Raw genomic sequence first — 25,067 nt, forward strand, 5'->3', positions numbered from 1 at the left:
TATTTTTGAGTTTCTGCTGAGATTCAGGAACTTAAAGCTTTCAAAGACCTGAATGCAAATAACAATCAACAGTCAGGCCAGTATCCTATAGCCCGTGAAAATATCCCCAGGAATAAAGGGGAAATCAAAATATTCTCAGATGAAGGAAAACTAAGAGAATTTGTTGCCAGCAAACCTGCCCTAAAGGAATGGCTAAAGAAATTTATCTATCAAGGTTGCAGTAAGTAAGGTGTAATTGCATCACTGCACTCTCCAGCCTGGATGACATAGTGAGACTCTGTCTCAAGAGAAAAGGAAAGAAAGAAAGTTATCTAATTGCAAAGAAAGCAATTAAAAATGGATCTCTTCAACATCAGGAAGGAAGAAAAAAACACAGCAAAAACATTTATACTCTTTAAAGCTCTATATTATGTTTGAAGGTTGGAGCAAAAATTGCAACATTCCGATGTGGCTGTAAATGCATGTAGAGGAAGTATTTAAGATAATTATAAATGGGGAAGATAAAGGGATGCGAAGTGGGGAGATAGAGTTTCTATATGTTACTCAAACTGGTAAAATGATGACACCTAGAGAAACTATTAAAAAATTATATACAGAAATGCACTGAAAGATACTTTAGAGAAATCAAAACAGAATTCCAAAAGGTGTTCAAATAGCTTATAAGAAGTCTGGGAAAAGAAAATAGAAAAACACAAAGAGAACAAACAGGAAACAAAAAATAAAATGGCAGTGTAAATTCTAAAATATTAATAATTACATTAAAGTTAAATGGTCTAAATATACCACTTATAATACAGAGAATAGATTAGCAGAATTATTTTAAAAACATGACCCAACTATATACTGTCTATGAGAAGCTCACTTTCAATATAACAATAGAGGAAAGGAAAATGATGGGAAAAGATGTATCATGCAATCTTTAATCAAAGGAAAACAAGAGTAGCTGGTTCTTTGAAAAGGTTAATAAAGCTGACAATCTAGCAAGACTGACAAAGAAAACAGAAAAGACACAAATTACCAATATTGTAACTAGGCAGCTTAACTTCCAAATGCATTTTAAAACATTTTTTTCTCTTCTCTTGGTTTTCAAGATACAACCTTGAAAAACTGCAGAGGCCTTTTCCTCAGCCTAAAAATAGACTCCACACCTCTCCTTTTTTCACCATATATACTCCTTTCACATTTGTCTAACTATATACTGGTATCTAATTATTGTGCCTTCTTAGAAGTTCCAGGGGCTAATCTTGAGACAGGCAGACTAAGCTTGGAGACCCAGCTGCAAAATTCCAGAGATTACTTCAAGGTGGCTAGTTAGAAACCTGGCCATTGCTGCTCAGGAACTTAAAGCATTCGAAGTCCTGAATGAAATAATAATCAACAATCAAACCAATATCCTATAGCCAGTGAAAATATCCTCAGGAATAAAGGGGAAGTCAAGATATTCCCAGATGTCTGGACTCACCATCCAGGTAAACTGAGACCCAAGATAGCCACCAGAACAAGACCCACAGATATTATACTTAGTACAATTCTTGCATGCCTTCCTTATCAAGTTTTCCCTTTTTAAACCCCTGTCTTCCCCCAGAATCAAAGTGATTGGTTTGGGTGGGAATCTGACCATTTCCCCTTTACTAGTTTTGATTAGTAAAATGACTTTCTTTCTACCAGACCTCACTCTTGTTAACTGGACTCTGTAAACAGTGGGCATCTGGACCTGCATTTGGTTACAATATCAGGAATGAAAGAGGAGATATCACTACAGACCCTGTAGACATCAAAAGAATAATAAAGAAATGCCATGAACAACTCTGCACACATAAATGTGACAACTTAGATGAAATGGGCCACTTCCTCAAAAACACAAATTCCTACCATTCACCTATCATGAAATAGATAATATTCAAAAGCCCATAACTATTAAAAATTGAATTAATCATTTAAAAAATCCCTGAAAATAAATATTTAGGCCTAGATGGCTTCACTGGAGAATTTTACAAAACATTTAAAGAATTCATAGGAGTTTTATACAATCTCTTCCAGAAAATATGAGAGAACAATTTGCAATTCATTTTAGGAAGCTGGTATTACCCAGATATGAAAAAAAAAAAAGTACACAAAAGAAAAGTGTATACCAATAACCATCAAAAATATAGACACAATAATCCTTAACAAAATATTAACAAATAGAATTCAGGCTAAGAGAATTATGTACCACGACAAAATGGAGTCTATTCCAGCAATGCAAGACTGGTTGCACCACTCCTATTCAACATAGTGCAGGAAGTTCTAATCAGTGCAGTAAGGCAAGAAAGGGAAATACAAGGTATACAGGTGGAAAGAAAGAAAACTGTTAATATTTGCTGATGACATGATTTTCAACACAGAAAACCCTAAGTGATCTACAAAGATGAAAAAACACAAAACCAACTGTTAAAACTAGTAAGTGGCTGGGTGTAGTGACTGATGACTGTCATCCCAACATGATGGGATGCCAAGGCAGGAGGATTGCTGGAGCCTAGGAGTTCAAGACCAGCCTGGGAAATATGGAGAGACCTCATCCCTGCAACAACAACAACAGCAACAACAACAACAAATGAACTGGGCCTGGTGGTGCATGCCTGTCATCCCAGCTACTTAGGAGGCTGAGGCAGGAGGATTGCTGGAGCTCAGGAGGTTGAGGCTCCAGAAGGTTGTTTTTGTGCCAATACCTGTGTGCCACTGCACTCCAACCTGCGTGGCAGAGTGAGACCCTATCTCAAACAAACAAATGAAAAATTAGTAATTGAGTTAATTAAGGTGGCAGGATACGAGATGAACATTTAAATTATCTATTGTATTTCTGTATACTAGCAATGAATCTGTGGACATAAATTTTAAAAATATAGTACAATTTGCCTTAGCTCAAAAATATGAAATACTTATATAAATCCAATAAAACATTTATAGAACTTGTTTGTTGAAAACTGTATAATGTTGATGAAATAAATTTAAAAATTCTAAATAAATGGGGAAAAATATTGTGTTCATGATTTGAAAGTCACAGCATAGTGAAGATACCGATTCTTCCCAAATTGATATACAGGTTTAAAGCAGTTCCTATCAACATCTCAGCATGATTTTTTTTCATATATAGATGAGAGTATTCTAAAATTTATACAGAAACAAAGGAACTAGAGTAGCTAAAACAATATTGGAAAGAAATAATAAAGTGGGAGCAATCAGTCTACCCAATTGCAAGCCTTATTACATAGTTACTATGTGGCTATCCATGAAGTGACAGAAACATCGATCAATGGAACAGAGTAAAGAACCCTCAAAATTGACCCAAATAAATGTGCCCAATTGATCGTCAACAAATATGCAATTTCTCTCAATAGGGAAAGAAAAAAGGTTTTTCAACAAATTTTCCTAGAGCAATTGGCGAAAGGGGAATGTCAAACTAAGTCTCATACCTTATATGAAAATTAACTCAAAATGTATCATAGACTTAAATGTAAAATATAGAACGTTTAGAAGAAGAAAACGTTAGAGAAAAATCTTAGGCATCTCTGGCTAGGGAAAGAGTTCTTAGATTTGACATAAACACAATGCATAACAGGAAAAAAAATGATATATTGGTGATATATTGGACTATATCAGAATTAAAACTTTTGCTTTGGCACTGTGAAAGAGTTTTTGTTTGTTGTTGTTGTTGTTGTTGTTTTTCTCCTTTTCTTTTTTGAGACAGGGTCTCACTCAGTTCCCCACGCTGGAGGGCAGTGGCATGATCTTGGCTCACTGCAACTTCTGCCTCCCAGGTTCAAGCGATTCTCCTGCCTCAGCCTCTGGGGTAGCTGGGACTACAGGTGTGTGCCACTGTGGCTGGCTAATTTTGTAATTTTTTTTCTTTTTAGTTCAGACTGGCTTTTGCCATGTTGGCCAGGTCTCAAGCTCCTGACCTCAAAAGATCTACCCTCCTCAGCCTCCCAAAATGCTAGGATTATAGGTGTGAGCCACCACGCCTGGCCTAAGACCCTTTTAAGAGAATGAAAAGAATAACTGCAGACTGGAAGAAAACATTTGCAAACTACATATCTGACGAAGGACGAGTGTTTAGAATATATAAAGAATTTTCAAACTCAACAGTAAAAAATCCAAGCAACTCAATTAGAAAATAAGTAAAAGTCATGGCCAGACATTCTATTGAACAGGTTATACAGATGGCAAATAAGCACATGAAAAGATGTTCAACAGTATTAGCCATCAGGGAAATGCAAATCAAAGCCACAGTGAGTTATCACTACAAGCATATTGAAATAGCTAAAATAAAAGATGATGATAACACCAAATTCTGGTGAGGATGCATAGAAATGGCGTTACTGGTGAGAATGTAAAATGTTATAGCCACTCTGGAAAATGGGTTGGCACTTTCTTGGAAAATAAAACATGCACTTATCATACTCCTGGGCATTTATCCCAAGTAAACAAAAGATTATGTTCACACCAAAACCCACACTTGAATTTTCATAGAGCTTTATCTGTAATGACCCCAAACTGGACACAACTCAGGTGTCCTTTATTGGGTGAATGGTTAAGCAAACTGTGGTCCATCCATACCATTGAATACTACTCAGCAATGAACTATTAATACATGCAACTACCAGACTGAATCTTCAGGGAATAGATTAAAAGGGGGAAAAGTACCAAAAGATTACACACTGTATGACTCCACTTGTATACCATTTTTGAAATGAAAAAATTATATAAATGGAGTACTGATTTGTGGTTAAAGGTTAAGAAGGGGTGGAGTGGAAGGAAAGTGGGTGTGGCTATTAAAGAGCAGTAAGAGGATCCCTGTGATGGACACATTTTGCCTTTTGGCTGCGTCATTGTCAATATCCTGGTTGTGTTACTGTGTAATAGTTTTCCAAGATGTTACCATTGAAGGGAATTGGATAAAGTGTATAGGGACCCTCTCTGTATTTTTTCTTACAACCCTCATATGAGTCTACAATTATATCTACAAGCTTTACATATCTACAAGCTTTATATCTCATGTATATCTCATGTACACATGGGAGATACCCAGAGATATGAATAAATCTCAAATAGGTGGCTTTGAGTCTACAATTATCTCAAATTAAAAAAAATGTTAATTAAGAAAGGGGAGGGGAGTATGAACAAAAATAATAGAGGAGAAGATCACAGAATATAATTGTAGAAGCTGCCTTAAAAGGCCAGGGACTGATTTAAAAGTGCGTAGAAACTGTAAAATCTAAACTGAGATTCTAGAAAGCATCAGGAATTTGTGGCATTGTAAATGTATGAAAGTGGGAATGAAGGCATATTAAAATAACATTGAAAGAATAACAAATAACTGCTAATCATTCCCCAGAGTTCTTGCTCAACCTGAATAGCCTGGGAACTGCCTCTCCCACCTGCCTCTCTCCCTACTTCCGCAGGAGGAAGACTGGACGGGTTGGACCAGCTATAGAGAGTGTGACTGGAGTCACCATGCATAGCTGAGGATGGGTATAATGATGACAATGGGGGCTTACATGAAAGACAATATGATGGGGCTTCTGCTCTTTCCCATACTGAAATCTCAGAACAATGGCACCCAGGCTTATACCCCTAAGGCAGGAGATTGAAAGACATCTTTCTGGGGAATTTGACCAGCCCAAGGAAAGAGACCTATAAATACCAGCAACCAGGGCTTTTCTAAGCCAATCTCTCTAGAACTGTTTGTCTAATATGGTAGCACTAGCAACATATACGGCTACTGAGCATTCAGACTAATCAGGTTAGTCTGATTTGAGATGGGCCTTAAACGTCAAGTGCACTCTGAATTTTGAATGCTTAGCATAAAATATGGTATTTACTTTTATTAATATGTTGAAATAATATTTTCGATGTATTGGGTTAAGTAAAAGCTATTATTAAAACAGTTTTAAAAATGAGTAAGAGACTGAATTTCTTCCAGATTTAAAACAGGAAAAACAACTTTTATGGTGCCTCAGGGCTTTCTTTTATTAATTGATCTAAAGCAGCACGTTTTCAACACAAAGGGAGTGATTAGCCAGGCAGGAGAAAAAATAGTGTGACCACATATATCTGACATACGTGATGTATCTCTTTCTTGCTGGTTTCTATTGAAGTTGGTTTTTTTCAAAGACACAATCTGCTGAATGACAGTAGGCAGGCTATCAGGGCACCCCTATGTATTTCATCCTCCCAAGTTTATGCTAAATTTGTCACTTTGGGTGAGAGTGACACAGCCATTGGGCATAGCAAGGAGGTTATTTATGTATCACTTGGAGTGCATCCAATATGTTTTGGGTTGTCCAGTGAGTCATTCTGTCTGGATCAGAATCCAAGATCTGCAACTTAGTAACTGTGATTTAGGTCAAGTAATTTCACTCTCTTTGCCTCTGTTTCCTCATTGGTAAAACAGGAATCAAAATAATAGAACTCTTTTTTGTATTCTTATACAATTAGATAAAAAGTACAAAATAATAGTACTTTTAAGGTCATCGTGAAGATTGCATACTTTAACGTGGGGAAAAAAATGCTTAGATGGTACCCAGCACATAGTGAGCATTATATAAATGCTGCCCATTATTATTATTATTACTATTAATTACTTGGGGCTAAGGACTCTAGTATTATCTCTGATCCTTAGGCCAGCTTGTAAGGTAAGTAGTGTTGTTATCTAAGATTCTGAGGCTTAGAGAAGAAGCTGCTCAACTGGGCTACAAAGTCACTTCAAAACCTGAGGTTTTTCTCCAGTATACAATCGTGTCTCATAAATCTTAGCGCCCTATTGCTGAAAGAAGCCTTTTAGATCATCCTAGGAGGTATCTGAACTTGTCTGCAGAGTGAGTGGTTAAGGGTTGGGCTCTGGGGTCCAAAAATATCGTGTTTGAATCCTAACCCATCACTCAGAGCAGCTGGGTGGTCTTGGACAAGCTCTTGAACTGCTTTTCTCTAATGTGGTGTCTCCCTCATAGGTTGTTAGGATGATTAAATTAGATAATATATGAAAAGTTCTTGGCATACTAAGTGCTCCCTAATTGTTATTTTTTATGATTATGGTTTTATTGTAAATATGAACTAAGTCTGAAGCTAGTTAGTGGCAGAGGTACAACTGGAACTCTGGCAGGTCTTTTTATTCACTGCTCTCTCTTCTCCATTTTGCTATCTAATTGGTTAGTTTTCATTCATCCTTTTAGAGTCTACATTTATAAAGTCAGGGTTGTTAGTGAAGATTTTAGAAGAACATTTTCCAAGAGTTTTTTTGAACTGCCAAGTCCAGAGATTTAAGATGTACCTTGGTGCTGAAGTAATTGGCTCTCTTAGTCTTGCGTTATAAGAAGTTCTCTTTCAGCATATAAGGTTCAGAACCATGAGAAGAACTCTCACATTTTAGTAATTGCTTTATGGAATAACTTACCTCCTAAAAACATATGTTTTTCAGCTTCAACTCATCCCTTTCCTTTCTGTGCCATTTTGAGAATCTCCTCATTATATATAATCACAATCTTATGTTCTGAGTTTCTCCTTTTAACTATTTCCTCAAGTGCTATCACTTAATAATATTTTCTTTTCTGTTTTATCAACTAGTTGGGGAAGTGGTATACTTGTTAGCACTGATCAGTTTCTTAGGGAAATACAGAAATAATTTAATCTTAAAGATTTTCTATCTGTCATAGAATCTGTCATAAAAGATGCCTGAAGCAAGCTGTGCACTATTTACTGCCGTTATATCACACCTACACACAGTTCACGATCGGAGATTAATTCAGAAATTCTCATTAATATGTTAAGCTAAGGACAAGGATGAGATGTTTTAATACCTCCATAAATGTAACATTTGTTGTTGTTTTTTTGTGTGTGTGTGAATTGGGTTGCTTTGACTGTAAACAAGACAGATCTCTACTTTGCTCTAATAGCGATAAAATAGGTGTCTTCCAAATTTCTTCCAAATTGATTTCTCCACTTCCTGATAGTTAACCAGATAGACCATATTACAGCTTTTTGCTCTCCTATTGTGGAAGAAACCAGACTAATAGCTTTTCCAAAATAACTGAGAGAACATTAGGATGTGGAATTGCAAATATATTTCCATTTTGTCATGAAGAAGCTTAATATTTTTCCCTGTTACTTAGACATTAATTAAAATCATGACATTTCTCTACTTTTACTAGCACCAGAGTAAGAAAAGTAAATATTTTGTTATAAGAATCTTATTCCCTGACAGAAATCTCTAATGGTACCTTATAGTTCACTTACCACTCTCTTCTTTTGGTTTACATGGTTCTTCTGTTTGGCTATTGGGCTGCTTTCCAGTGAAAATCATGTTTTGATGATTTTCAGCTGCTTTTTTTAGTTCTTTCCTCTCAACCTGTAGATTAGAGAAAAGTAAGTGTAGGGAAAGAAAAGTAATTTTCTCTTTACTCTTTGTGGTTGTTAGGTTGGGATAGACCCTGTAACAAGAGAAAAACAAACAGAAGTTAAAAATGTGTATATCTCATGTACACATGGGAGATACCCAGAGATATGAATAAATCTCAAAGAGGTGGCCTTGAGTTCAGGCTCAAATACCATTGTCCACTGAAACAAAAAAAAGAAGGGTATGGGGGATAGTCAGTTGTGGAGGGATGCCCAGGAAAAGTATGGTAAACATGGGTAAGGTTTGTTGTGCAGATTTAAGTTGATGTCTTCTCCATTGGTAAGAGTCTCTAGTGATTTGGTCTTCCTTCTCTTCCTGGTACAGAGAGGGAGACACCCTTACAAATAGAGATTTTGTAAACTCCTTTTACAAAAAGATAACTTCCATTCTGTTTTCAGATCTTCTCCTGTAGCTGCAGTCTCTCAAAATAATCAGCTCAAAATAATCATTATGCTAGAGAAGCATGTTGTGGGGAGGCATATTCTGGTCTACCAAGTTTCAATTCTTCACTCCTTATAATGGAGCCCAAGTTGAGCCAGGCAAGCTTTATATTCTTCATCCATCTGACAATCAGAAGTTATTAAATGCTTTCCATCGAGCACCATGTTAGGTACCACGAATACTACAAAAAGCACATCAGACAATTCCCAGATCTCAAGAAACTTGAGAAACATGACCATCTTTAGTAGTATAAGTTGGTAGGCCCATGAAATTAACCAAACTTGGTTGTAGGTATCCAGCAACTAAGAAGAAAGGGAATTATTTTACTTGTGTAACATTCCTTGTCTGACCAGAGAAAGCATTCCAGTTTTTCCATGCAGGTGAAATCTCTCTGTGATCAAAAACAAAGAGATAATTTATTGGTTACAAAGTAAATATTGACTTTGGTGTGGTTTTCAAACACAGGAGTAGGTGTTGGGAGGTAAGGGTGCAGGCATAACTGTCTTTACTATTGTGTTTCTAGAGTTTGACTCAGTGCCTGACTCATAGTATGTGCCTGTCACATAGTTGTTAGATTTCATTAAACTATTCAGTAGATCATTTTGCACTGACTTTTGATAACAATGATAAAGTGCTGTATACTCCATGCCTTTGAATATTGTTGTGTCTCTCTCAAGAAAGCCATCCTTCCATCCGTTGTTCTCCTCCTTCTCATCCTTCAGGTCTCAGGTTTAATTTAAGTTCCTTTGTTTTAGTATCTCTTAGAGTGATCTGCTCCTTTGTTTTTTGTTTGTTTTGTTTTGTTTTTGAGACAGCGTTTCACTCTTGTTGCCCAGGCTGGAGTGCAATGGCACGATCTCGGTTCACTGCAACCTACGCCTCCCGGGTTCAAGTGATTCTCCTGCCTCAGCCTCCTGAGTGGTTGGGATTACAGGCACCCACCACCATGCCTGGCTAATTTTTGTATTTTTAGTAGAGACGGGGTTTTGCCACGTTGGCTGGTCTCCAACTCCTGACTTCAGGTGATCCGCCCACCTCACCTCCCAAAGTGCTGGGATTATAGGCATGAGCCACCGTGCCTAGCCTGCTCCTTTCTTTTAGAGCTGTTCCCTGAGTTTCAAAGATTTCACTTCCTATGGGAGCCTTTGACTCATGCCCATCTCCTCCAATAGCTTCCAGGAGGATTAGATCACCTTTGTACCCTAGCCCCTAGCATTGTGCCTGGCACTTGTTATATTTATAAAAACTTTGTTAAATGAACAAAAGTAATTAATTACTAAACAATGTAGTGAGTTGTGTTTTAATGAGCTTTGAATGAAAATTGAATAATGGATTACAATAAAAGTAAGGTTAAACATAATAATAATGATGGCAATGATAATGATGATAAAAAAGGTGAATTCTAATCATGTGCTGGGTTCTTTACATAAATTATCTCACTGAATCCCCCTAATAACTAAATGAGGAAGCCAAAGTTATTATCCTTATTTTACCAAACAGAAAAACGAGCAGGGAGAAGACAGATGATTACTTGGGTACAATCATGCACCTGTTTGGTTGGTAGAGCCCAGGATTCAAACCCATGTCCTTCACCACTAAGCAAAATATATCCCTATGCTATTTTGCTAAAGCATTCTCAAGTCCACAATCTGGAGGAACAGAATTATCTGTCCTCATGTGTCCTGAGTAGTGTGACAAGTTACCCTGTGACAACCCAAAATAGCAACAGTCCCCCCATCATTTCACAGTGAGGCTTCAGCCTTGTTTCTGTCCAGGAACAGAAAATGTAGCACCAGAGGCCATATGTTCTTTCCTTTTGCCATCAGCGGGGCTGGAGAGAGATGTTCTTATCACCCATCCGGTTTTAGTGCACAGCCCCCTAGCTGAACGCCCTTTGCTGCAGTTCCATTTATGAGGAGTATCACGTACTTCATTTGTTCAATTGAAAACCCGATGTTTATTGCAATGCAGAGCAGCCACATTATTATAAGTACTTACTCAGACAAATTAAATGATTCAGTGTAGTAGCTCTGAAAAGTCTAATTTCCATGTGTGGAATCATGTTTATTGACACTCAAATTCAAAGGCGCAAAATAGCGTATTTACATTGGTAACTTATTCATAACATTCCTTTTCTACCTTGCTCGTTTTATTGTTAGAAACCAATCCAAATCCCATTTTTAGGATGACACGCACAAAAGGATGATATTGAACTATTGTAACTGTGATGGAGGCCACACAGTGAGAGCAAATCCAGCATTTTACTGGTGCCTCCTGCCTACCAGTTTCATGTATTGGGATTTGGGGATGGCCAGATTTTTCTTTAAAGGTTTGGTTGTTTCTTTTTAAACATACAATATTGACCCAGGAGGAAGCATTCAGGTCACTTTGGGCTTTCATTTCATGATTACTGAACTTTCCTGCAAGCTTTTTTTGCTTCACAGACTCTCTCTCCAGGAAGAGAAGGAACATTTTTCACAATTCTAGCCCCTTTCAAGAATGACCTCCTTGGCTCAAAGAGGATCTTGCAGTTATTAGCAGCAAAAATGAATTATCCTAAAGCAAACTCTTTCCTTTTTTAAGAAAAGATTTCATTTTGTGGGGGGAAAACCTAATCTCAAGTCCTAGAACATGGAAGGTTAACGACCAACTTGCTTTAAGGAGAGAAATATGACAAACAAAATTGCCAAGTCTGCTGTAGTACTAATCAAGCATATTGTTCCCTTGATTCTAGAAAATTGCAATGTGCTTTTAAAAAGGTTGAAAAGATGTTCATGGTGTATTCTTGGTTTACTTTGTCTATAAATGTGTGTTCCTGTGTCCTGTAGTGTTGGTGGTTCCAGGGCCAGCGAGGAGATGGTGAAGACCATGGCTGCTTGTGGTGTTCTGGTGTTCCCCTGGCAGAGAGCTCCTTGTCAATCCAAATGACAGATGGTTCCCTCTGCTGGCTGAACTGAAATTCAGCCCTCCACGCTGAGACAGTCTGGGAGGAATCACGAATGGTCTCACTGATTATTAAAACATAGTTTTGAGTTTCATCCTTAAAAAACTAACCTTGACCAGCCTGACCAACATGGTGAAACCCCGTCTCTACTAAAAATACAAAATTAGCCGGGCGTGGTGGTGCGCACCTATAAACCCAGCTACTTGGGAGGCTGAGGCAGGAGAATCACTTGAAACTGGGAGGCAGAGATTGCAGTGAGCCGAGACTGTGCCATTGCACTGCAGCTTGGGCAACAAGAGCGAAACTCCATCTCAAAAAAAAATAAAAATAAAAAACAAACAAACAAACAAACAAAAACTAACCTCATCTATCCCCTTGTATGATTAGCTTAAGTGCAGTCCAGAACTGGTAACTTCCTTCCTTCCTTCCTTCCTCCCTCCCTCCCTTCCTTCCTTCCTTCCTTCTTTCTTCCTTCCTTCCATCTTTCTTCCTTCCTTCCATCTTTCCTTCCTTCCTTTCTTCCATCCCCTCTTCCCTCCCTCCCTCCCTCCCTCCCTCGTTCCCTCCCTGTCTTCCTTCCCTTACTCGCAGAAAGCAAAAAATACAGATGAGCACAAAAAGTAGTATAATGATCATCTGTATGCTCGCTATCCCAAAACAAGTATCTGTTTTTGTTTGGTCATATTTGTTTCCAGTGTTGTTTTTTCCTTTTTAAAGAAGTTATTGATAAAACCAAATCATTTTCACCAATAATGTCCTGTCCTTCCCTCCACCCTCCCCTTTCTTTGCTGCCTCTACCCCCTACCCAAAATTCCCTACTATAATGGGATGTATTTGACTAGTCCATTGTTTATACTTTTACATACATATATGTGTATCCACAGCAGCAGTCCCCAATTTTTTGGGGACTGGTTTTGTGGAAACCAGTCAAAGGGACTGTTTTTGTGGAAGACAATTTTTCCATGGATGGGGAGTGGGGGATATGGTTTTGGGATGAAACGGTTCCACCTCAGATCATCAAGCAGGCAGCCTGGATCCCTCGCATGCACAGTTCACAATAAGGTTCCTGCTCTTATGAGAACCTAATGTTCCCGCCGACCTGACAGGAGGCGGCACTCAGGCGGTAGTGCTCACTTGCCCGCCACTCACCTCCTGCTATGTGGCCCAGTTCCTAACAGGCCACAGACTGGTACTGGTCTGCCGCCTGGGGGTTGGGGACCCTGATCTACAATGAATACATACGATTGTGTTTGTATGTTTAACATTTTCCTTTGTGTTGCTTTTCTGCCCATGACATTTATGAAACATCCACACTGATGCCTGTAAAACCAATCTATTCTTTTTAACAGCCATATGTCCTTTAATCGTATAAATATAGCATATTTTATTTACCCCTTTGCTTTTAAGGGTGACTTTTAGGTCATTTCCAAGTTTTGTTATACTGAAAAAGGTGCTGCAATAATTATTTTAGTACATATCTCCTTATATGTATGTTTCTCAGCCCTGGTATACCCCCCAAGAAGAGTCACTATTCCATGGCATATGTGTAATGTCACTTTTGATAATACAGTAAAATTGCTCAATAGAATAATATACCAATTCATGATTCTGCTGGAAGTAAACTAGAATAATATACTATTTTTTTCTCATATCTTGGACAACACTGAATTGTGTCAGTCTTTTTCATATTAACTAGTCTGACAGAAATAAAGTAGAATCCCATTAATTTCATTTGCATTTTCCTCATGTTTAGTGAGAGTATTAGTCGGTTTTCATGCTGCTGATAAAGACATACTGGAGACTGGGCAATTTACAACAGAAAGAAGTTTAATATACTCACAGTTCCATATAGCTGAGGAGGCCTCACAATCATGGCGGAAGGCAAGGAGGAGCAAGTAGCATCTTACATGGATGGCAGCAGGCAGTCAGAGAGCTTGTGCAGAGAGACTTCCGTTTTTAAAACCATCAGATCTCTTGAGACTTATTCACTCTCATGAGAACAGCATGGAAGAGACCCACCCCCATGATTCAATTATGTCCCACCAGGTTCCTTCCATGACACATGGGAATTGTGGGAATTGCAATACAAGGTGAGATTTGGGTGGGGACACAGCCAAACCATATCAGTGAGGTTGAGCTGCTTTTCTTATGTCCATGGTCCATTGTTTCTTCTTTTAATCACTATTTAAAAAAATTTATTTATCTTTTTCTTTTTGTTGATTTTAGGAGTTCCTTATGTATTCTGGTTACTTATTCCCTAGACAGGGAATATGTTGCTAATATCTTTGGCTAGTCTGGCATTTGAGAAGATAATTTATTCAGATGATCAGTACAGTTAAATTGTTATGGTTTCTAAATTAATTCTATGTACTATCAAGAAGTCAGGCATATCTCTATCTGCAATCTATTGCAAATCCTTTTGGATCTGCTTTCAAAATATTTTGCAAAGGACTGACCAGTTTTCACTATCCTGTGTGCTACCTGGCTAGCACCTTTATTCACCAGGATAACTGCAGGAGCCTCGTAAGTGGCCTTGTTCTTCAGTTTATTCTTACCAAACAGCCAGAGAGAGCTTATTAAAATGTAAGTCAGATCTTGGTTCACTTCTGCTCAGAACTAGGCAATGGCTTCCCACCTTGCTCCAAGTAAAAGCCTAAGTTCTTAGAGTGGCCCATAAGGTCCAGCACCCTCCAGCTCCTTGTCATCACTCTGACCTGGTTTCCTGCCACTCTCCCCTGGCTATTCCAGCCACACTGGCCTCCCTGCTGTTCTAACATACAAACATGCACCTGCCTGGGATGTTTGTACTTTCTGTTCCCTCTGCCTAGAATTTCTTCATCCAGAGTCATCATCATGGCTGTCTCCTGCACCTCAAATCTTCCCTGAGACATTACCTTTTTAGTGAGATCTTTCCTGATCTCTTTGCTCAAAAATGAAACAATCTCCCCAAACACACTGTATTGATTTCCTAGGGTGGCAGTAATTAAGTACCATATACTGAGTGGCTTAAAACAACAGAAATTTATTGTCCCACAGTTCTGGAGGCTACAAGTCTGAAATCAAAGTGTCACCAGGGCCATGCTCCCTCTGAAATCTGCAGGGGAATCTTTCTTTGCCTCTCCCTAACTTCTGGTGATTTGCCGGCAATCCTTGGCTTGCAGCTACATAACCCCAAAGCTACATAACTCCAGTCTCGGCCTTTGTCCTCACGTGGTGTTCCTTCTCCCCTGTGTCTCCGTGTCTTCATGTGGTCATCCTCTTATATCCAATCATATTGGATTAGAGGCCCGCCCACCAAACTCCAGTATGACTTCATCTTAACTTAAATAATTATATCTGTATCAATTCTATTACCAAATAAGGGCGCATTGTAAGTGCTGAGGGTTAGGACTTCAACATATCTTTTTTCCTGATGGGGAGGGGTTAGGGGAACAGAACTCAACCTATAACACTCACCACCTCCCTTCCTGCTATGTGTTTCTCCAGAGTCCTTAGCACTATTTAAGCAATCATGTATTTTCATACGTATTTTTTGAGTTTGTCTCCTCTACCAGAAGGTAGGCAGCATCATGGTTCCGATCTGGGACCATTTTGTTCACTACTATAGAGAATACTGCCTGACACCTTAGTAAAATCTCAATAAATATTTGTTAAATGAATGATCATCTGCTTTCAATTACTACATTGAGCTGACCATGTAACATGATGTGGACCAAAATTATTAGGTTAAAAAAGGAAACAATTACCTCTAAATGAGATCCTAAGGAATGAATTGGTGCTTATGATATTTTTATTTCAAAGAAGTGTACACGAAGGAAACCCAGAGGTAGAGGTCAGAGCAGTGAGGAACCAGCCAGTCGGGGGATTACTGCATTGTCGTTGAGTGATTTATGGGCAGCAAGGTCTCAATAGCCTCCCTGTCACTTGTCCACTTTGGGGTTATCCCTGCAAGTAAGGTGTGTCATGGGGCTTTCACTTCACCCTAGCATCTAACATGTGCCAGAAACTGTACTTGGTGCTTTATTCTCATTTAGAAAAGAAAAAATCCTCTTCATAAATGTACCCTTCAAATATTATTATACCCGTTTGATAGAGATGGAAAATGAGTCTCAGCGAAGTTGAGCAGCGACACAGGACACAGACATAGTAAACACATTACTAGGATTCAAACTCAGGCCAGTGGGACCAAAAAAACCCATGTTCCTTTGCTTGTCAGATTCCTTCAGATTCTGTGGACACCAGAGTTTTAAGGGAAAGTGAGTAAACTGGCCCACACATGACGCTAAATACAAATGACTTGGCATAGACCATCAGAAAACCAGAGAAAGACTCTTCCCACCAGACGCATGGGTCAGCCTCATCTTTTTGCAAAATGGAAAGCCCCAGTGCCAGGACTTTCCAGTTCTTGAGGAGGGTCAAATGATGCGGCTGAAACAACCCTGAACTAGGAATCAGAAATGAATAATTAAGGCACGGTTCTGCCCCTTTTCTTGTGTGATCATATATGAACCACTTATACCCTTTTGAGCCACAGTCTCCCATGTGCAGACTAATGACAATGCATACAAAAATCACATATGTACCTCCATTCTGTCCTTTTAACAATACCTGTGTGGCAATGCTCAGTATTCACGGTGAACATTCCTAATGAAATTGTACCTAGAGCCATCTGGATCACTGCTGAAATAATCATCTGAATTTCTTGTCCTTGGTGTAGGTGTCCTGGGAATACCTGCCTGCTTAGACCTTCTGTAAAAGCTCTGTGCATCCTGCCACTGAGGACTCCGAAGAGGCAGCAGTCTTCTGAAAGGTAGGGTTTACTTAATTTTGATTTTTTTTCAAAGAGTTTGAAATAATTGACCTGCTGTGAGTACCCTTATAATAGTAGTAATGTTCCTATGTACATGTAAAATAGAACTTTTAAAATGGTAAAATTTCAGGGCTAGATTCCCTTGGAGAATTTACCCTCTTTCGACTTCTATTTGTAGCTGCCATTTTAAAAATTGGGGTATAAATATTATGTCAGTTAAATAAAAGAATGATGACTTCACTTTCTGAAGAAAGCATTCCCCTTCTTTTCCATGAAATGTAACTTACCTGTTACCTGATTGACATGCCATTATATTATCCTTTCCCCAGCAGTTACACATATTTAATAATTTTTATGTGTAAAAAGTAAGGTTAAACAGTTACAAAGTCGATTTGTTATGTTTTGCATGGCTTTAAGAATGCCAGTGGAATGGAAATGAAATTAGGAGCAGCAGGAGGCGGCTCTGTTATGAAACAGAATTCCTTCAACGGCATGGTACCGTTCGTGGTCAGAGGAAGTCCTAGTGGCATATACTGGGATGGACAGTGAAGGGTAGGTCTTACAAAGAGGCTTTAAGTTAGAGTAAAATAATCACTTGTCTGTATGCATCTTTGAATGATTTCACTGGATATGTTGAATATGTATTTTTAAAAATAGCAGCAAAGGGCCTGTAATCCCAGCAATTTGGGAGGCCGAGATGGTGGATCACTTGAGGTCAGGAGTTTGAGACCAGTCTGGCCAACATGGTGAAACCCCGTCTCTACCGAAAATGCAAAAATTAGCCAGATGCAGTGGTGGGCGCCTGTAATCCCAACCACTCAGGAGGCTGAGGCAGGAGAATCGCTTGAACCCGGGAAGTGGAGTTTGCAGTGAGCCAAGATCGTGCCATTGCAGTCCAGCCTAGGTGACAGAGTGAGACCCTGCCACAAAAAAACCCAAAATAATAATAATAACAATAAAGTAGGAGCAATGCACTAATCTGGTAATCTCTAGCATGTCGTCAGGGGACCGTGCTCATGTAACCCCTCCCTAGGACTCATATTTACTCCTTTCCTTTTCTGTCACTTCATCTCATCTTTACACTTTTAATAATATCTCTCATTCCCAGGTCTCAGACAATTTAACATGTATAATAATATGTATATTGAATAATCCTATGTGCCAGAACACAAAGATACTATGCTCCTTTTTCTGCTTCCAGTTGAGACCCAGTTTCCTGTATCCACTTTACAATGTCAGCCAGCTTATCCTTCGTGCCGCCTTCCCTTTCCCTTTCATTCCACAGTCACTTGAAACCCATGGTTTATGCAAAATTTGCAGAGTTAGGCAGGATTGCTCCTAGAGTTGTAGAACTGTGAGACATTGCTCCATCTTGTCGTGGGATGAGGCAGGCATCTTTACTTCCTAATGTGCCTGATTTTTCTCTGGCAGGTCACCTGCCTGTTTAGATAGTTTACCTGGAAAACAAAGAAAGTTTAAAGGCAGTAAATGAAATAAGGCAAAATGGAGCACTGGTGTTATGTGCCTTTTCATATGAGCCTTTGCATATAATTATGTGATCCTTTTTGTTATTGTTTGGGTTAGTGTTTTAAGCCCTGAAGGAAGGCTTTTTTTTTTTTTTTTTTTTTTTTTTAGACGGAGGCTCCCTCTGTTACCCAGGCTGGAGTACAGTGGTGCGATCTCAGCTTACAGAAACCTCTATCTCCTGGGTTTAAACAATTCTCATGCCTCAGCTTCCCAAGTAGCTGGGATTACAGGCACAAGCCACCACACCCAGCTAATTTTTGTATATTTAGTAGAGATAGGGTTTCACCATGTTGGCCAGCCTGGTCTGGAACTACTGACCTCAAGTGATCCACCCATCTCAGCCTCCCAAAGTGCAGGGATTACAGGAATGAGCCATTGGGCCCATCCAGAAGGCTCTTTTTAAACATAAAAGCTGTCAATATAAAATATATTGTTTCTGGAAGGGTGGCATTTTAATATTAATAATTACTGATAAAAAAAAAAAAACTGGCAGGGTACGGTGGCTCACTCCTGTAATCCCAGCACTTTGGGAGGCCGAGGCAGGCAGATCACGAGGTCAGGAGATCAAGACCATCCTGGCTAACACAGTGAAACCCCGTCTCTACTAAAAAAATACAAAAAAGTAGCCGGGTGTCGTGGCAGGTGCCCGTAATCCCAGCTACTCGGGAGGCTGAGGCAGGAGAATGGCATGAACCCAGGAGGCAGAGTTTGCAATGAGCCAAGATCGCGCCACTGCACTCCAGCCTGGGCAAAAGAGCAAGACTCCATCTCAAAAAAAAAAAAAAAGAACTGTAGACTATTTAAGTTTTAGAAACCCTACTTACTCCTAGAAAGACATATATTTTGTCTCCTAATAGTGAAGGATATGTGCCCGATGTCTTCAAAACCCCTTTGCTATTTCTTGTGTTTACACAGACAGACTCAGAGTTCTACTGTTTGCTGTGTGCTCTTAGTGAACTCAACCTCTCAGAACTCTGGTTTCTTCCTCCATAAAATGAAGCTAGTTATTCTAGGGAACTGCTGCAAAGAATAGTTGTGAAGGATTAACTGACGATTTATGTAAAGTGGTTAGCAAGGTGGCTGGTATACAAATCTTTCAAGAAATGGAAGCCATAATGATTGTGATTAGAAGGAATTATGCAATCACCAACTCTGGATTAGTATTTTAGGATTTTCAGTATTGTATTTCTCTTGGGATATTATCTATTGCAGTTTTCAATGAGTCAGGATTTAGAGATATCTGAGACCAAAGAAATAAGGTAAAATAATGTGGCAAAGTATCATGTAGATTATCACTGATAGTCATGATTCTGTATAAGTCTCATTGCTTTGAGATTAAATGCCACCAGTCTAAGAGCTAGAATTGATTGATGTTCTACCATTCTATCATTTAACTTTACGCTGTGTTTTCATTCCAAGCCTTCTCATGTACTTGGCAAGATGATCAAGGAAGCCCTGACCCTGTCTTCTATTTCTACTTAAAACTAAACTCAAATGTCACTAAATGAGGGAATGGATGGAGGTTAAGTATTTTGAGGAGAGGTGTTAGGAAATGCAAAGCAATGTTTCCTAAATGTTTTTACTTGTTTCCATTTCCAGTATGGCTAAGTAAGTTCTACTGGACCTGAAATTGTCACAGATATCAACTATAAAGTACCAAAAGACCAAAAAAAAAAAAAAAGAAAAAAAAGAAAAGAAAAAAAGAAATTACTAGAGAATAAAAGTAAGCAGAAAGATTCTGGAAGGGAGCTGAAATTCAAAACTTGGAAGCACAGATCCATCCGGAGTGAGTTTCCCATTTTACAACTTTTAGACTGAAAGCAGGCTAAAATTAATGTCACTTCAAATGGCCAGCCTCCAATAGAAAACTCACAGTGTTTTTGGTTTGAAGACCCAAAGAACAAGGTTCAGGGCAATCATAGCCACAGGAAAATGAATTTAGAATCTTGGAAAGAGGAGAGGCAGAGAGGGGAAACTCCCAAATCTGTATATAAACACTACCCAAATTTCTGGCTGACTCTTGGATTTATTAATGTGAGACAAACTAAACTTTCAGACAAAAAGAGTTACCAGAGATAAAGAAGAATATTCCATAATAGTAAGTCATATTAAAAAGGTATAAGAATTGTAGATGAATATGCTCTTGATAAAATTCCAAGTGAGATCACGTCATATAATTTTGAGGTATATGTCATGTGTATATTCTTGGATGGAGCAGACACAAATTATCACAAAGGTAAAAGAACTGAACTGAAGTTTGAGCTACCACCCAAGGAATAGTTTGAAATTTGAGTATAACTAAATAAATCAATACCCTTCAGAAAACTGTAACAGGATTCAAACTCTTCATACCATAACATACATACTTGCAAATCATACAAGCCCAAATTACATGATCTATGAAAACCCAATAAAATTGACTCATTCTGAAGACAAAAGGCAATTATCTGAGACCGATTCCAAGATGAGCCAGATGTGGGAATTAACAAAGATTTTAAAGTGGCTATTCTAACCATGCTCCACAAATAATAGGAAAATAAACTCACAATGAATAAGAAGGTAGTAAACAGAAACTGCAAAAAGAACCAAATAGAAATTCTGAAACTGAAAATACAATATTTGAAATAAAAACTCATTGAGTATACTTACAGCAACTGGAGGTAAAAAAGGAAAGTGTCAGTGAACTTAAAGAGATCCATAGAAATTTTCTTTTGGAAGAACAGAAAGAAAAAAGGACTTAAAACTACTGAATAGAAAAAATAGACAGAGACTCAGGGACCTGTGTAACAGAAATTAAAATGCCTAGCTTACATGTAATTGGAGTTTCAGAAGGAGAAGAGAAAGAGAATGAAAGAGAAAAAATATTTGAAGAAATAATGGGCCCAAATTTTCAAATTTGGTGAAATACATAAATGCATAGATCAAGAAATGCAGTGAACCCCAAATGGGATACATTTGAAGAAAACTGTGCATAGGTACATCATATTCCAACTGGTGAGCACCAACAATAAAGAGAGAATCTTGATAGTAGCCAGAGAAAAATGGCACAGTATCTTTGGTGGAACAATGCTTTAAATGAACACTGCCATCTCATCAGAATTTATAAAGGCCGGAAAAAGTGGAATGATATTTTTAAAGTACAAATGAGGGGGGGGAAAAGCAAAAAACTGTTAATCCAGAATTCTACGTGTAGTGAAAATATCCTTTGTGAGTAAAGGCAAATTAAGGACATTTTCAGATAAAAGGAAACTAAGAGCATTTATTGTCCGCGGACCTGCACCACAGAAATGCTAAAGGAAAGATTATTCAGGCTAAAGTGAGATAACACCAGATGGAATCTTAAGTCTTCAAGAAGGAATAAAAAAAATTGGAAATTGTAAATATAAGACTATTTTTTCCTAAGATCTTTAACATACACAGGACCTGTTAAAGCAAAAATTATAACATTGTCTTGTGGTGTTTATGATGTAATATGTATAGATATAATCCGTGTGACTTTATGGCACAAAGAATGGAGGTGGTGGCAAATGGATTTATACCGTTGCAAAGTTTTTCAATTTTATGTAAGATAGTATAAAATTAAATCTAAGTAGACTGTGAAAGATCAAGAATATATGTTTTGATTCCTAGAACAACCACTGAAAATCCAAAAATAAAATAGAATCCTAAATTTAAAAAAAAAAAAAAAAAAGGATCCAAAGATTGCAGAGGGAAGAAAAAGAAAACCAAGAAGCAGAGGAGCAAACAGAAAACAAATAACAAACTTACAGCTCTAAATGCAACCAGATCAGTAATCAGATTAAATGTCAATGGACTAATGACTCTAAAATGTAGAGGTGTCATAGCAAAATTCTACCTGATGTACAAAGAAGAGCTGGTACAATTCTACTGAACTATTCCAAAGAATTGAAGAGGAGGAATTTCTCCCAAACTCATTCTATGCATTCACCCTGATACCAAACCTGACAAAGACACAATGAAAAAAAAGAAATCAACAGGCCAATATCCCTGACGAGCATAGAGGCAAAAATCCTCAACAAAATACTAGCAAACCCATTTCAGCACATCCAAAAGTTAATTCACCATGATCAAGTAGGCTTCATTCTGGCTTGCAAATTTTGTACAACATATGCAAATAAAAATGTGATTCACCATATAAATAGGATTTTAAAAAGCCTTAGAATCATCTCAATAGATGTAGAAAAAGCTTTTGCTATAATCCAACATCCCTTCACGATAAAAAACTTCAAGAAGCTAGGCAATGAAGAACATACTTCCAAATAATAAGAGCCATCTATGATAAAACCACAGCCAATATCATACTGAATGGGTAAAAACTGAAAGCATTCCCCTTGCAAGCTGGAACAAGACAAAGATGCCCACTCTTACTACTCCTATTCAACATAGTACCAGAAGTGCTAGCCAGAGCAATCAGGTAAGAGAAAGAAATAACATGCATCTAAATAGGAAAAGAAGAAATCGAACTATCTCTCTTTGCAGACAATATGATTCTATTCCTAAAAAACTCAAGGACTCTACCAAAAGCCTCCTAGAACTCAGAAACAACTTCAGTAAAGTTTTGGGACACCAAACAATTGTACAGAAATCAGTAGCATTTCTGCACACCAATAATGTTCAAGCTGAGAGCCAAATCAAGAAGGAAATCCCATTAACAACAGCCGGAAAAAATAAAAGTATATAAAATACTTAGAAATACATCTAACCAAGGAGATGAAATATGTCTACAAGGGGAACCACAAAACACTGCTAAAAGAAATCATAGATGACACAAACAAATGGAAAAACATTCCATGCTCATGGATTGGAACAATCAATTTCATTAATGGGGCCATACTGCCCAAAATGATCTACAGGTTTTATACTATTCCTATAAAACTACCCTACCTTATTTCACAGAACTGGAAAAAACTATTACAAAGTACATGTGGAATCAAAAAAGAGCCTGAATAGCCAAAGCAAACTTAAACAAAAAAGAACAAAGCTGGAGGCACACATTTTTCAACTCCAAGCTATACTACAAGGCTACAGTAATCAAACCAGTATAGTACTGGTACAAAACAGACACAGAAACCAATGCAACAGACTAGAGAACCTAGAAATACAGCTGCACACTTACAACCATCTGATCTTCAACAAAGTCAACAAAAGGAATGGAGAAAGGATTCCTTATTTAACAAATGGTGCTGGGATAGCTGGCTAGCTATATACAGATGAATGAAACTGGACCCCTACATTTCACCATATACAAAGCTAACTCCATATGGAGTAAAGATTTAAATGTAAGAACTCAAAGTATGAGAATCCTAGAGGAAAACCTAGGAATCACCATTCTGGACATCAGCCTTGGGAAAGAATTTATGACTAAGTCCTCAAAAGCAATTGCAAGAAAACTAAAAATTGACAAGTGGGACTAATCAAACCAAAGAGATTCTGCATAGCAAAAGAAACTATCAACAGAGTAAACAACCTACAGGATGACAGAAAATATTCACAAATTACACAGCCACTAAAGGTCTAATATCCAGAATCTATAAGGACCTTAAATGATTGAACAAGCAAAAACCAACCCCATTAAAAAATGGGCAAAGGACACGAACAGAAACTTCTCAAAGGGAGACAGACATACAAGTGGCCAACAAACATGAAAAAATGCTCATCATCACCAATCATCAGAGAAATACAAATCAAAACCACAATGAAATACCATCTCACACCAGTCAGGACGGCTAAAGTAAAACAAACAAACAAACAAAAAAACAAAAACAAAAAAACATGTTGGTGAAACTGCTGACTGCTGAGAAACAGGAATGCTTATACACTGTTGGTGGGAATGTAAATTAGTTCAGCCACTGTGGAAAGCAGTTTGGAGATTTCCCAAAGAACTTAAAACAGATCTACCATTTGATCCAGCAATTCCTTTACTGGGTGTAGATCCAAAAGAAAATAAATCATTCTACCAAAGACATACGTGCTTGCATGTTCATTGTCACAGCACTAGTCACAATAGCAAAGATATGGACTCAACCTAGGTGCCCATCAATGGTGGATCAGATAAAGAAAATTTGGTACATATATACCATAGGATATTATACAGCAACAAAAAAGAATGAAATCATGTCCTTTGCAGCAACATGGATGCAGCTAGACACTATTATCCTAGCAAATTAATGCAGGAACAGAAAACAAAATGCCACGTGTTTTCACTTGTAAGTGGGAACTAAACTTTGGGTACTTGTGGACATGAAGATGGTAAAAATAGACACTGGGGACTACTAGAGCAGGGAAGAAGTGGGGGGGAAAAAGGTTGAAAAACCAAATGGTGGGTACTATGCTCAGTACCTGAGTAATGCTACCATTCATGCCCCAAACCTTAGCATGATGCAATATACCCAGGTAACACACCTGCAAATGTACCCCCTGAATCTAAAATGAAAGTTGAAAAAATAAATAAATAAAAACAGATGAAAGAGTTTTTTTTTCAAAAAGACCTAAGCCCAAGCTTTATGAATGCAAGCTACTTTCAAATGATTGACAAAATGAATAAATTTTGTGGGCAAAGAAACTAAACAAACAAAAATAAATAAACATCCAAAAAATGCAGAGATGATTAGAATGTATAAAAAAGCAAGAACGGCTATATTCTGTTAAGAGATAGCCTTTAAATGTAAAAACACAGATAGGTTTAAAATAAATGGCTGGAAATAGATACACCATGGAAACAGCATAGGAAGTCTAGAGTGGCTATATTAATATCAGACAAACTAAACTTTAAGACAAAAAATGTTATCAAAGATAAAGAAGAATGTGTCATAATAAAGGAGTCATTATAGTAAGAAGACATAAGGATTATACATGAATATAGACTTGATAAAATTCCAAGTGAGATCACTTTA

The 25,067-nt window shown here is 37.9% G+C and overlaps 1 protein-coding gene across 8 annotated transcripts in view; it reads left to right on the top strand.

Moving 5' to 3' along the window:
- Positions 1–25,067, top strand: part of FHIT (fragile histidine triad diadenosine triphosphatase) — a 1,488,394-nt gene that overhangs the window by 385,876 nt on the left and 1,077,451 nt on the right. For all 8 annotated transcript variants that reach the window (XM_073009985.1, XM_038002532.2, XM_073009982.1 and 5 more), the window contains one exon: positions 16,534–16,626. The gene's annotated coding sequence lies outside the window, so the exon portion shown is untranslated. The remainder of the gene's footprint in view (positions 1–16,533; positions 16,627–25,067) is intronic.

The sequence above is a fragment of the Chlorocebus sabaeus genome, chromosome 22 (assembly GCF_047675955.1).
Source record: "Chlorocebus sabaeus isolate Y175 chromosome 22, mChlSab1.0.hap1, whole genome shotgun sequence".
In the NCBI taxonomy this organism is placed as follows: domain Eukaryota; kingdom Metazoa; phylum Chordata; class Mammalia; order Primates; family Cercopithecidae; genus Chlorocebus; species Chlorocebus sabaeus.